The following is a 13914-nucleotide window of genomic DNA, read 5'->3' on the forward strand; positions in this document are numbered from 1 at the left end:
ATAGAAAACTGCAGTGATCAGAAATGGGGGAAGTGGTGACTAGGATACAATCCACCCTGGGCTTGCCAACCCAATCACCTGCACAGTTTGCAGCGAAGTAGCTGGCTGCTTAGTTGCCCTTACGTCCCCTTGGCTTCCAGTGACTTGGCAAGATGACCCACCATGTGCTTTTGCTGGCCTCGATGCCATCCACGACACACAAAGTTTGCAGAGATCTCATGGAATGCTTCTACCTCTGCACTGGCTTCAGACAGCTCCTGTCACATGCATGGCATTACACAAGCACCAATGTGTTTTCTGGATTGCAGCCTGACACAAGAGACATTAGTCTGTGTAGCCTGGTACCTGGCTTTAACTCTTTACATCTGGCTACAAGTGCAACTAATCAACTGAAATTGATTTTCCAGAGCTCAGTCTAAATCCACTGCATTGAAGGTGACCTATATTATTTGTGTGTATGTATAGGTAAGGGCTTTAAGTTTTTTTAAAGTGTCTCAGATATTAGATGTCTGTGTTCAGCTGTCGCCAACACTGCCAGTAATTCCAAAGAATGCCAAGGAGCAGTTCTGACACAGGCAGATTTTACAGGGTTCCTACAGATTTTTCCCCTGCTCCCCTAAATGTCAACAGAGATTATTCGTCTGTCTCCACACACGCAATTCTCTGTTACCCATGGGAAAAATCACAACTTGAGCACACCTCCCGTCCACCAACATCCCTGATAACAGCACAGTGCTCTGATATGCAGCGCGGTTAAGACCCAGGACATCTGCAACAAGCACTAATTTTTTTCCAGAATTAACCTTGCTCCCTCCAAGCTAACGGTTGCTTTTGTATTTTACTCCACACATTTGCTAGTACTAGCATCGAGGACCAAACTTTACTTTCCATCAGTGCTAGCTGGGCACCACTGTAATCATTTAAGTAGAACAACCTGTTCCAAGTGACCAAGAGAGCTAATTTATCAGCAACAGAACAGGCATTTTGGGGAAGGACATAGCTATATATTTATGTGGCTTGTAATATTTGAGTCAAATGGGACATTCTGCTTAATTCAAAGCCACTTTGGGGAAAGGAAGAGAGGAAGCAAGCTTTCCAAAGAGAAATGGCTCCAAACTCTCAAATTTATCATAAATTTATCATAAAGATCTTTTTTCTCCCTCTCCTGTCCTTTTGGTTTTGCTTAAAATAAAGAAAACCCTCAGCATTTGGAGTAGGCTTCACAGGGGGCGGGGGCAGCAAGAGCACATAATAATAAAAAAATAACATCTTGCCTTTATATAGGTCAAGATGCAGCCTGAACTGAAACACTGTACAGCTCATCTTGCCTCAAACATGGCAATGTAGAATTAAAGGGTAACCAGGGAAAAACAAGAAGAACCTTCACATACTCAATAAAAACTCAAAACACCACCCATAAGAAAGATCATAACTTTCTCCCTTGGAGAGCAGCTAAGTTAGAAGCAACATGACGGATGCATACAAGCTAATGAACAGAAATGGAAAAGGTAGCTTGGATGCCTCCCTCTCCACAGTCTGAGGAGGGAAAATTAAAACCTGACAAAAACCCAATCATTTTTCACATGATAAGCTGTTATCCTGCTGGAAGTCATCATGGCCGGGGATTTGATGAGATTCAGAAAGGATTTGGCATTTCATGCGGACAGCAAGAACATCTAGCAATTGCAATTAATGCTAACAAAAAAAAACAACCTAGAAAGAGTATTAACAATTTTGGGCATTGGGGTGAAAGCCCCTCTCTAACTATGAGGGATCAGGATAAAAAAATGCATGGGAGTGGCAGAGACAGTTCTTGCCCAAGGTGGGCACGCCAAGGCACAGCGGTAGCCCAGTGACTGCATGGGGGAATCCTATTCCCATTCTGACATCTTTTCTTCTGGCTAGCTCCAAATCATCCCTTCTTCCCTTGCATTAGTTTTATAGTTTTCTATGGTTTTCTTGCCCGTAACTCCATCTCCCACTCCTCAAAGCATCTCTGCCATAAACGTTTTCCTCCTTTGTCACCAGTCCTACTCTGGGTAAAAGCACGTAATACACTGTCTACCACAAACTGCAACTCTCATTAACAGACTGAATGCTGAGACCGTAATTCAGTCCAGAGGCTCTACCACTGCCCATAAACTACTTGCTGTCTCCCAGTTTACGATGTCAGCAGGACTCCAGCTGAATTAAGGCTTCTACTGCATATAACTGACACCAATGTATTATCTTATGCATAATGCATAGAAGATGGCTCTAATCATAAATTCCATATCCTGCCCTTCCTTTACATCACAGATGCGGCCTGGCATCTCTTATGCACTCTGCTTACTGATACATAAACTCCTTCTCCTGAATCATAATGGCAGCAAAACCTTTTCTTGGGTCACTGCTCCTGATAATAGCCATTCGTTCCTTCTTTTCCTCAAAGAGGTTGAAATAAACTTCAGTTCATCCCACTAAAAAACTCACACTAAAATGTAAGGACCATGTTGAACTGATGATCCAGGAACATTGCCTGCATCAGTCCATATTTTTGACACTGGGAAGCAAATGATTTTTGCCTAATACCCATCTTTTGCCTGTTTGCATTTGGTATCAGCAGAGTGGTTACACAAAATGCAAAGCTACACTGTGGATGCCAAAGTACAAACGTGCAGAGGTGAGTGAAGACTGCAGAGTGCATTTCCAGCCCCGCAGAGAAGTACAGAAAACCCAGGGATACACACAGAGAGGCTGTGGTATAACCCAGCACAGGTTTTACATGTCTTGGAATGGAATATGGAGTTCAAGCTCCAAAGATTCCACAAATGATGCAGTCAAAAACGTGCTGAATGCAAGCTTTGAAATATCCTGGAGAACAGACAATCCCCTCTGTATAAACCCAGTTTTGACCTCAGGCAAAGACTAACTGAGCTCTTTTGTACAAGAAGAAAGAAAAAAAGCAAAATAAACCGATATAGATGCATTACTTCAAAGTCATCTTACCTCTCAGCCTTTTAGCCATTATTTCTAGCCAGAAGACTAACTGGAGAAGGAGCATGCATGTATCTATTTCCTGAAACTAAATTATTTCTTTGTTATCTTAAGACAGTGTAAGTCCATTTAGCCTGAATAAACTCATTACACTACCTTGCAATGCTCTAAATCAGTTTAAGCCTTGTGACAAAAAGACCAAGCACCTGAAGAACAAGCCCTGAGATGGCCTTGTAAGGCTGTCACATTCAAGTGGACTGAAGATGTAGGAAGACTGAGCAGAAGCATCTTCAATGTTGACTGCTTCAGCAATTTAGGCAATGGACAGGAGGTACCATGGGCACCACGCAGATACTTGGTTTAAACTTTGCTTTTCAGGCATCTTGGATAATGCTTTTCAGGTACAAAATCTGTTTCAGCAAAAGCAGAGAACGGTACCTGAGGGTCTAGAGCTGCATCTTCCCCGACTGCCCTCCCTGCAGCTACAGGAAGGCTTTCTATGAGCTTGCACCTGCCTCCTGCAACGTAGTAATAAATGTAACACACGTTTCAAATGGTGGACACCACTGTCAGCAAGATGTCTCCATCTTTGCTCAACACCTCCTCCTTGGGTACAAATTACTAGCTGCTATTTTCAACAAGCCTCAAACGTTCAGAAAAAACAGATGACAGGAGCATGTTTCACATAGGCCTCCTCCCACTGGCAAAAGCTACACGCAGCGAGCTGCCAGGGGCTGGCCGGTCCCTTCCCTCTGACAGGCTTGAGCTGGCCACTTTCATACTCTTAAAGAAATGGATGGAGTAATAAACCTGGATTTTCCCTGCTTGGTTTTCAGCACACCAAAGTGTTCAGCACTTCTGAGAACACTTCAAGACAGGATTTATCCAAGAGATTATCCCATGCCTTCTCTTTGTCAGTTAAGGCCAGTGAGGGGGAAAAAAATGAAATTAACAAAACAAAATAACCAGAAAATTTAAAACAGTCTTAGAAAACAGCAATGATTAATTCCTCCAGCTTCCTCCAGCCTGTGCACTTCAGGGTGGCCTTTCCCTTTGGCCACAGAGGTCACCAGTTGCACATCGCTTTCCCAGTGCAAGCCTGGACCTTCTCAAATGATAGCAGATTGGAGTTGCATGCTAACAGCAACAAAAAGCGGCCATGGCACAGCACACCTGTCTAGTCATTTATTTAAGTGTGGTGGTTCATAGCAGACCACGGCTACCGGTTGGTAACCAAAGACGCCTAAAGCATTATTTTTGATCTACAGAGCCTTCCACGATTTGGAACCTGATTACCTTCAGAAACTGCTGCCTCCTCATCTGTTACCATGGCAGCTGCAATCAGCTGAGATGCTTGGACTGACAAGACCTGATTTACTAAGGTACCAGGGCAATTCCAGGGGGCTGTCTCAGAATTTACTCCTCTGCTCGGGTCTGCCAGCATTTTCAGGAAAGGAAAAGGTGGGATAAATTAAGACTGTACAGGCTGGGAAGTACTGTCTTTTTTTACAGTGATACAACAGCTCAGTGCACGCTGCTCCACCCAGCACTTACCGGGTTGTTTTTTTTTTCCTTTTTATTTCTTCCCCACTCTTAGCAACAGTATATGTGCCCTTGTCCCAGGGTCAAAGTGCAAATGAGATCAGTATAATTTACTTCACTTTAAAATATCTTTCCACATGGTGAGAAAATAGATTGTTTAATCAAGTCATGAGGCTAGTTTTCTAGCCTTTAAAAGCTAAATCCTGAGAATATGAGTTTCAGTATTCCCTATTAATTTCTGCTGGTTACAGAAACTACTGCTTAACTGAAACATTAATATTTTTCCATACAGATGCTTTTCACGTGGTAATCTCAAAGCACCAGACACACTTCCCAGGAAGAGAAAAAAGCTTCCCATTGCAACAACTCAGTCCTTCAAAAATGTACTTCCCATGCCATCTGTGTGATAATGAATTTAGAAAAATGAGTAGTATCTTGGCAGTCTTTGCAAAATGTACTCAGGATGCAGGGAAAGGAGGAGGGGTTCCTACCAAATGGGACATTCAGTATCCAAGTCAGAGGCGATGACAACGTCTAAGCAGGGGGCTTTTTTTCTGAGAAATATGCCATTAATTTTGAAGAGCCTGACACAACTGTGCTGCAATTCAGCTGAAGTCTGCTCATTCAGTCCTACTGACAGCCATGTCATTACAGAACTTCCAGATCTGCAGCTCTCCTTGTCCTGCACATTTCCCCCCACGTACGCCGTGACAAGCTACTTTATAAAAAACTCTGCCAGAACATCCCAAAATTGGTGTGATCAAAAACTGTGGCTATTTCTTGAATTGTTGCAGTGAATTATCCTATCTGTAAAATACGCACATCTCTGCCTCTTATTTCCCAATGCAAGAGCAGATCACTGGCATTTGAGAAGTGTCTTGAAAATCACAGGTGCCGATAGCATCAATAACAGCACACCATGAGATGTAATATTATTACAAGAATAACGGCACTTGTTTGGGACTCCTGCATTTTTCAGGTCATCAACCAAAAACATTAACAAAACACAGCCCTTCAGGAAATGAAAAATCTTTGCAGTGTAATGCAAGGTGGTTCATACAGTTTCTTTCTTCTCACCCACCACGTGCAGAGCGCCTGCCGCTGTGCTTCTGACTACTGGAAAAGAAACTGCAGGCTTCTTCAACGATGCCAACGCTGAAACCACAGCGACAAACCATGCAGATTAAACTCAAACCTAAAGGAAACTAGCTTAGCTAAGCAACTGCAGCTTGGTAGGCCATCTAGTACCTTCCAGCTCTGCCTCCACCAGAGCTGCTAGAAATTCCCTATCTGCTTGCCCAGCAGAGCTGCAGCGCCCAGCTGCCAGGCCCTGGTGGGCACCGCACAAGGGCGCTTTGCTGGGGCAGACGGCACCATGGCCAGCTTCTGTGGTGCTGAGGGCACCCATCCTGCTGCACTGTGCAGACTACACATCCTCCACCGGAGCACCCGCAGTTTCTCTGTCCTGTGAGCAGCAGGTTGCTTTGGGCAAGAGGTGTCTTGCCTGTGAGACGCAAAATGGGTCCAGTCCTTCCTTCAGGCGAGGAGAGAGCTGAGCAGCTTTCAGCCCTCATCCCTAAGCCAGAAGTGGCAAAAGCGGCACAGAGCTCTACAATGCTCTGCTGTGGCAGAAAGCAAAAGCTGCCCCCTTTGCAAACTGAGCTGAGTTGATGAGAAATCTGAGTTCCCCAGCAAGAGCTTTCCACGTTTTCTAACTTCCAGATTTTGAAAAGGCAGAAGGAATTTTGCTTTGATTTTGGGAACAGCTGTTGAGACCTGCGAACATTTCTCCCCTGATTCTCCTGTTGTGCCTGCTGGTTTTATCTTGTTATTCCATCCCTCCTTTCCTTCCTCCAGCTTAAGAGTAGCAGACAATGGTTGGGGCAGACAAAGATCCCCTCACCCCTGATACATGGAAAGCAAAAGGAAAGCCTTGATCTTGCCTTTAATACAAAAAAATACAATTGTTCTGCGTATGTGTACCTACATGTGCCAGCTTTGCTACTTGGACGTTCCAGCCCATAATAACATTCAAGGTTAAAGCCTACAGGAAAGGATAAGGAGCTCAGTAACTGTTTCAAATTACAAAGTTAAAAACAAAAGTGGTATCAAGAGCGCTCAGTTCTGCGAACATACATGCAAAACCTGATCCACCCCATCTTCTTCCTTCCATTGGCTTCAACCCAGGAGAGTACACGGACAGTTCTTCATTCCACAAAATGCTTAAGCACGTGCCTTAAAAAGAAACATGTGCTGGTGTATTTGTCTGAATCAAGGAGGAGGCAACTAAATGTTTAATTCCCTTGCCCACGTTGCAGCCTTAAATTTCTGTGGCACTTTTACAGGGTGACTAGCTCCGCTGACTTGTGAAACCACCAACATGCAAAAAATAATACACAGATTTTGTCTTTCTGAGTGGGGCATTTCCTTGGTGGAAAGCATCCACAAGAAATTCAAGAGAGGATGCTGAAAGCTTTTTTTTTTCTTTTCTTTTCTCTTTTCTTCAGTAGGGTGTTTTTTAATAAACGGCAGTGTCAACACTATGAAAACAAAGGCAACTCTTATGGGAATAGGAGGCTGCTTTTCCCTGTTGTTTGCAGAGAACCCCGGCTGTTTGAATGGATGATATGTTAATTTTGTGGCACAGTTGCTCAACGGAGGACATAGTGAAGTCTCCCATGGTACAGTGCACGCAGTTTACAATGGACATGGCTAGAATGTTATTGTGTGTTGTAGCCCTCAAAAAGACGTTTCTCCCAAGCAAACATGCTATGAAATACATTTTTCTCTAATCATATCAGAAAAACTTCACTCCGTAAAGCAGTCTTTTTGAGCTTTTATGAGCAGCTGCTGCTCGAATGCTTGAAGGAAGAGCTGGCAAGTTAAAAAACAAAACAGGCCACAGAGATTTAATTTCCTATAAAATAGCTCCCTACAAACTGTTTAAACAATTCTTTACTTAGAGCAATACTCCAAAGATTTTAGAGATTTTCAGGGCAACGCTTGCAGTAAGAACTCCTTGTGTTCCCTCTGCTCAGGGGGCTACACAAACACACCATCAGATTTATGCCTTTCCCCTTCCAAATAACCTCACGTACTTGTCTGCAAAATTAATTTAAATAAACATAGAGAAGAAAGAAACATGCTCGCTTTTTTTTTTTTTTTTTTTTTTTTTTTTCAGTGGCAGTGGGTGCAGGGGGAGGTTGTGCTAGGGGAGCAGTTTCTAATATCTACCATAAATCTGCTCACTCACAGCCTCAGCTCACATACTAATAACATGTCTCACACATACTTTTCTTCCCAACTTTCTGTCTTCCCCAACCCCACAGCCATGCCATAATGTGTCTAAGTACAGCACTGCCGATTAAAAACTGCCAGCAGTTAAGACAACTTATTTTAAAAAAGGGGACTGTGTATTTATGAATGCAATAATTAATCAATGCATAATAAGCATGCACTGCGCATATCATTTTTCTTTCCATACACAGACAGCTTCGATTACCATGCGGGTTACACTGCCACAGGATCTTTAGTTCCCAGTAACTGCTTCCCCACCCCGCAGTGTTAGCAAAGACAAGCTCATTGTATTAAAGTCTGCAAAACCACCCAAATACTGCTAAATTGATTAATTTTGCAGGTAAAGTCTTTCAGAAGAAAATGCCGTAGTTACTGCCACAGCTACTAGGGCTGTCACAGTTTTGCGTTTACAATACTTTTTTCAGAGGATAAGCTATAAAGGCGTACTCAGGGCTGTGAGCTGGTAGACTGGTTTGCATTTTAAGAACGTATTTCATTTTAATGGCTTTGTTTTAAAATTGTTTCAACTCTTTGAATTAATCAAGAGTTAAAAAAGACGTGAGACTGACATAAAAACGTATTTTTTATAGGCAACACTTTGCCTATATCAATACCATTATTAATACACTGAAATATTAATGTCTATTATATTTAATTAACAGTCAAAAGTAATGAATAAATATTCACGTGCCGTTATTCCGAGAAATACTGCACGCAACTACATGTCAAGAGCTGTGACTTGCAACTCTTTCCCACAGCACCTCTGGTGCCAGAAAATACCCTGAACAATTCAGCACGAGTTAAACCTTCCACAACCAGGATACCTCTAGGTTGGAATAAGCTGTTAGGCCCTGGTTCTGCCATACAGGAGTCTAAGTAGTGTGTATCGCAGTTACCATTTCCAGATGCAGTAGCCTGGTTCTGCAATATAGGAGTCTGTCGAAATAGTGTGTATCTCAGTGCCATTTCCAGATGCAGTAGCCACACTTAACAACAATAGTTACTATACAGAAATTTAGCAGGTCTTCTGCAAAACCAGTGTGAATACGAGTCCTTGACCGGGAATTCAGACCTCTCCTAAAACTAAACATGGCAACACAAGGAAAAATGGAGAGTTTTCATTGTATTGTGAAAAATGTTATTCTGGACACAAAATATTAATGGTTTATTGGCCATCTCTTTGAACACAGCGCAAAAAACAATGAATGTGCATTTAAGAAAGACTTCACTTCCATGTTCATTAAAAGCAATGACATTTAGGTACTTCAGAGGTAAAACTGGCACACAGTGAGTATCAAGATAACTGATTAGTAGCACTTACAGCAAATGTTATTTATATTGTGTGATGCTAACCCAGCTCTGCTAAACCCACAGTTTAGCAATGATAGCTGAAATTTTATGCACATACATACAGACTAAGTACCTGCATTTTCTCATGCAAACACAAGCACAAATTGGTGTGTACACACTGGATTAAAAAAATGACAGTCAGCAAACAAAGATTATTAAATACTATACCTTTGAGTCATAATCTTATCTGCATCTGGCAGATAACAGCGGATATTCTCCATCTGAGCAGGATCAGAGTCACAGATTTTATCATCAGTCCTCCCATAGCTGGCACTTTCAATCATGATGACATCTGTTCCCGGGCAGCGAAGCTCTATGGGGTAACTCTCACAGGACAGTTCCCTTCGGACCACAGCCATGGGGACTGGGGCACGGCTGAAAGCTGCAAGGATTAACACAGAAACACAGCAAACATTTACTTTCCATACCGAGGCTAGGATTAAAAGCGGAACGACTTTTAGCAGCAGATTTTATCCATATGCTGTACTGAGATAGTTTCAGTACCATTGGGATATGATCTGCAGAAATGAGGTCTGATCCCCAGTTTGCTGGCTGCCCAGAGAAATTACTTCTCCACTCAGTGGCTTGATTTTCTCATCTCAAAAATAAGCTAGCGATCTCCTTTGTTCTAAAGCTAGCTTTAGAAATACCCTATTGAACGAGGTAAATAGCAACTATGGCATTGTTATTACTTCTACTTACCAGGTGAAAAGCTAGTTGGCTTTGATACATAAAATTACAGACCTTTGTCGTACCTGATCAACCAGGGAAAATTTTCTGACCATGAGCAATCCAAGCACCAGGATCCCACCTGCTCAGTGAGATTGCTTCTGTCCTCCTGCAGATGTAACAGCATCTGCATTGCTCCTGGTACTTCTCTTGGTCCTTAGAAAACGAGCCTAATGGCTTTTGCTGTTGCCTGCAGTGTGTCGGGGGATGGTCTGCAGGTTCTGGCAACCATCCCAAGGTTTGGGCCCTGCAGTGATATTTTCCACGGAAAGGCCAATATATTGGACACTAGGTGATTAAAGTTTAGCCCTAGCTTTGCATCAGATCTGCCTGAATGTTCAATACTGGCACGTACTTGCAAAGTTAAAGATCTCTCAGAAATCTTACCCGTTTTAAAAGAAATCCAGGCTACAGTTTGCAAAAGAAAAAAGAAACACGCTTTGAGATGCTTTGAAAACAAAGCCCTGAATTATTAGTACATAAACTCACATGACAACAAGCAATGATATTTCCCATTTTTACAGAGTCTTTGATTTAAAGATCTTCAACGGCTTGGCAAACATTAATGCATTAATCCCCCAAATATCCATACGAAGTAGCTATGCATTGCCTTTCTCGTCTCAGCCGCAGAAGGGTTATGTGGCTTCCAGAAGATCTCAAAGGAAATCCATGGTGAAACTGGAAATAAAATACTTATTTTCCAGCCGAACACACCAGCTGGAAGCTGAAACTAAAGCTAGCCCCTTCCCTTCCTTATTACACGGGAATGAAAACTCACCCACACCAAAAGGTTTGCAGCTGCAGGGATGACATGCCCTTCTGGCTCCATGTTGTACTACTTCCAACCACAAAACAAAAGATAGAAACTAAGTCTGTACCTGTGTGACGGTCACAGAGCAGTCAGGGAAGTTTTAACCCTCTAACAGATTCAGGGCCCATCTGACACCAAGCATCTTTCAACAACTCACTCACCCTCAAGCACCATTTTAAAAGCCGCTATACCCTCTCAAAATCAAAAAAATCCCTTCCAAAACTCTGTGCACGGTACACGCACACCAACTTCGCTTATGGAAATAAAAGTGTACTGATAATTCTCAGTATACCCCTTAACTCCATCAAGGCTGTTGTGTTTTTCTAGCAAGCAGCAATCCAATACGTTACTCTGACTTCTGTTAAGCCTTTTATTATTGTTGTCTCATTTAGATTTGTATTATTGGACATATAAGAATTCCCATTTCTGTAAATTTGCAGGGATTACTCTAATATCAGATTCTTACTGATGTGCCAGAGTTGTGGACTAATTGCCAAACTCCCAAGACAGACGTGCATTTATTCTTGAATAATAGCTTCTACAATTAGCACAGACAGCTTTAGAGCTTGGATCACGTACGATGTCCTTCCCTGATATCGGAGAAACGGTTTTGCCCTGAGCTTGTATCACACCATATGTTTGTGTAATGCAGTAAATTCTTACCACAAACAAGTTTTCCTATTACAGAAGGAAGGAAGCCAGGACAATTGTGAACCTCTGAGACACAATACCTTGTTCTTACCTGTGGCTTTACATCACTAAACAACAAGGTGAGCGGAGGAAGAACGGGACATAAAGTTAGAGACAACATTTGACCAAGGAGGTAAGCCTGTCAGAAAGGTAGAGTCAGCAAAGCCCAGCAATTTTAGCCTGTCCTACACACGACATCAAGAGCTATTGACTCTGCTTAAAAGGATCTGTCTGCAGAAGCTTGCAGCAGCCCCTGCTCCGTGAAACGCCAGGCTCTGTGGCAACAGAGGGAGAGTTTATATTCGCCTGCATTACCTTTAGCATTCACAGGCCCAGTGCTGACTAGAAAACGTTTGATGCCAGGCTGCTGATTTTTCACAAGAGCTGTGGTGAGCTTTCTCTTCAAGCCTCTTCTGTACTAAACCTGAGCAGATTAGCGACATGGGAGGCAGAAAGTTTCTAGCAGCATTTGGCAGAACGCTGAGGCCAAGTGCCCTCCCTCCTCCTGCCATGTGCTTAGATGACTCCTATTAACTGCCAAGAAAGCAGAAAAATCAGGTTTACAGTAAACATTAGCTGTTTGGGGCTATGGTTCAGCCCGGTTCTTGGGCAAATGGGATCCTTGTCTCTGGGAGGCTACTGTAGACTACAGAAACAGCAAAGACGGTTGCTAATACTACTTCACAGTTCCCATTACTCAACACAAAACTCAAACCCCCAACCCAATTGCTTCAGAAAGTGTATTTTTGCTGTTAATTCCTATACATTTTTTTGCAGTAACCATCCTGTATTGTCAAAGAAAGCAAACGTTCAACATATGATAGTTGAGGAATATCACGCTTAAAATCACAGAAATGAACTGTCTGGGAGTTCACTCATACAAACCTGGTGTGTTTCTCAAACAGCAATCCTGTACATATGCAGCTAATCTTAACTCTCGTGTTTTGTTGGAAAGAAGACATTAGGATCTGCTAAGAGCAATGTGGTTCTATTAAAATAGAACCTTATCTGAGGGCAAAGGTAGCATTTTCAATCTCACAGCAACTCTATCAACCATGACGATGCAGTACTTCAGGCTTCTGGTGGAGGATTTCACAGTTAATACAAAAATACAGAAGTTTAGTAAAAGCTTTTAAACAAATTTCTTTACCAGATTAGAAAGCACATTTATTGTACCTTGGGTAACGTCCCTGTACATGAGACTCTATGGCATTGATCTACCAAAACTGCATGAATGACAGTGCCTGGTGTCCCCCTAAAAACCAAAACCAACCCACCCACCCCTTGCCCCCAAAGTAACAGCTCACATTCTACTTCACATTGAAGAACATCTGGACAGATGCAAACATTTCTAGATGTGGCTTTCTGTTTACTGGTATTCACCTTTTTGTTTCTCACATAATCACTTGACCGCTTGCCATTAGAAGGGCAGCTTTTACTTACAGGCACCCCGCTGTGGAATCATGGACTTAACATTTATTTCCTGGGTATATGACATAAAGGAAATGGGACACTCCGGAGAAACCGTAGGAATAGCCGAACACTATAATAGAATATAATAGGAGAAAGCAATGGTGCATGCTTTACATCCTGCCATCCTCCCACAAATCAGTTGCTCTGCATGGCTTTTTTTCTACCCTGATAATCTGCAATAAATACTCCAAAGGGAGATTAGAGGTTGGCTGTTTATCTCCTTGTAAGCACATTTCTCGATGCTGTGTCCCTATATGATAATCTTAAACATTTCTACTAGTTCTTCTGTGAGAAGCAAAGATTTTTTGTTGGTTTTGCTATGAAATAAGATACAACAAAGGCCATCTGTGAAATACACAGCACAATTGTATTAATTCATTAATACACTTCTCACTTCCTTGAGTAGCTCTCTCTCTTTGCAGTCTCTCACTGAGCTCCTTATTTAATCTCCTAAGTAAGTGACCTAATTGTTGGCTTGAAGTCAAGAGGAGCTGATGGCTGCTCACTACTTTGGAAAACAGGTGTCTTTTTCCACGATCCTATGTGCAGACAGCCATCTAAATACAGATGACAGAACTTACAGATTTTGAAAAACACTCTTTTTAACATTTAAACGTGTGCCAACTTGAGTGTTCTAAGTGCAGCCATTTGGTTGAAAATCGTCCTCCTGAGCCTCTGCAGGGCAAAGCAAGAGCAGAGGGTAAAAAGGCAACAGATAACGACAGGATTTTATCTGAGCGATTTAGAACTTCTTTGTCTCTGCTAATTTCAGGAGCTGGAAAATTAAGTAAGTCATCAAAATCTTGTGCTTTTTCTCCCCCTTGCTTTTGACCTCAGAACATAATTGCCTCTTGTCATGCCTGCAGGGCATGGGTTTGTAGTTATCACTGTGTGCTTAATCAAATGCTGAAATAGCCTTTAAATTACATGTCTTCTTGGCAGCTAGAGACTTGCTGAGCTCTGTTACATTTAGAGCCATGATGGCAGTAGAGGTACTTTTAAAAGAAAAGTGTGGGATGATGGTATTAAATAGGTTTTATATGCAA

Source organism: Falco biarmicus, chromosome 9 (assembly GCF_023638135.1).
Source record: "Falco biarmicus isolate bFalBia1 chromosome 9, bFalBia1.pri, whole genome shotgun sequence".
Taxonomy (NCBI): domain Eukaryota; kingdom Metazoa; phylum Chordata; class Aves; order Falconiformes; family Falconidae; genus Falco; species Falco biarmicus.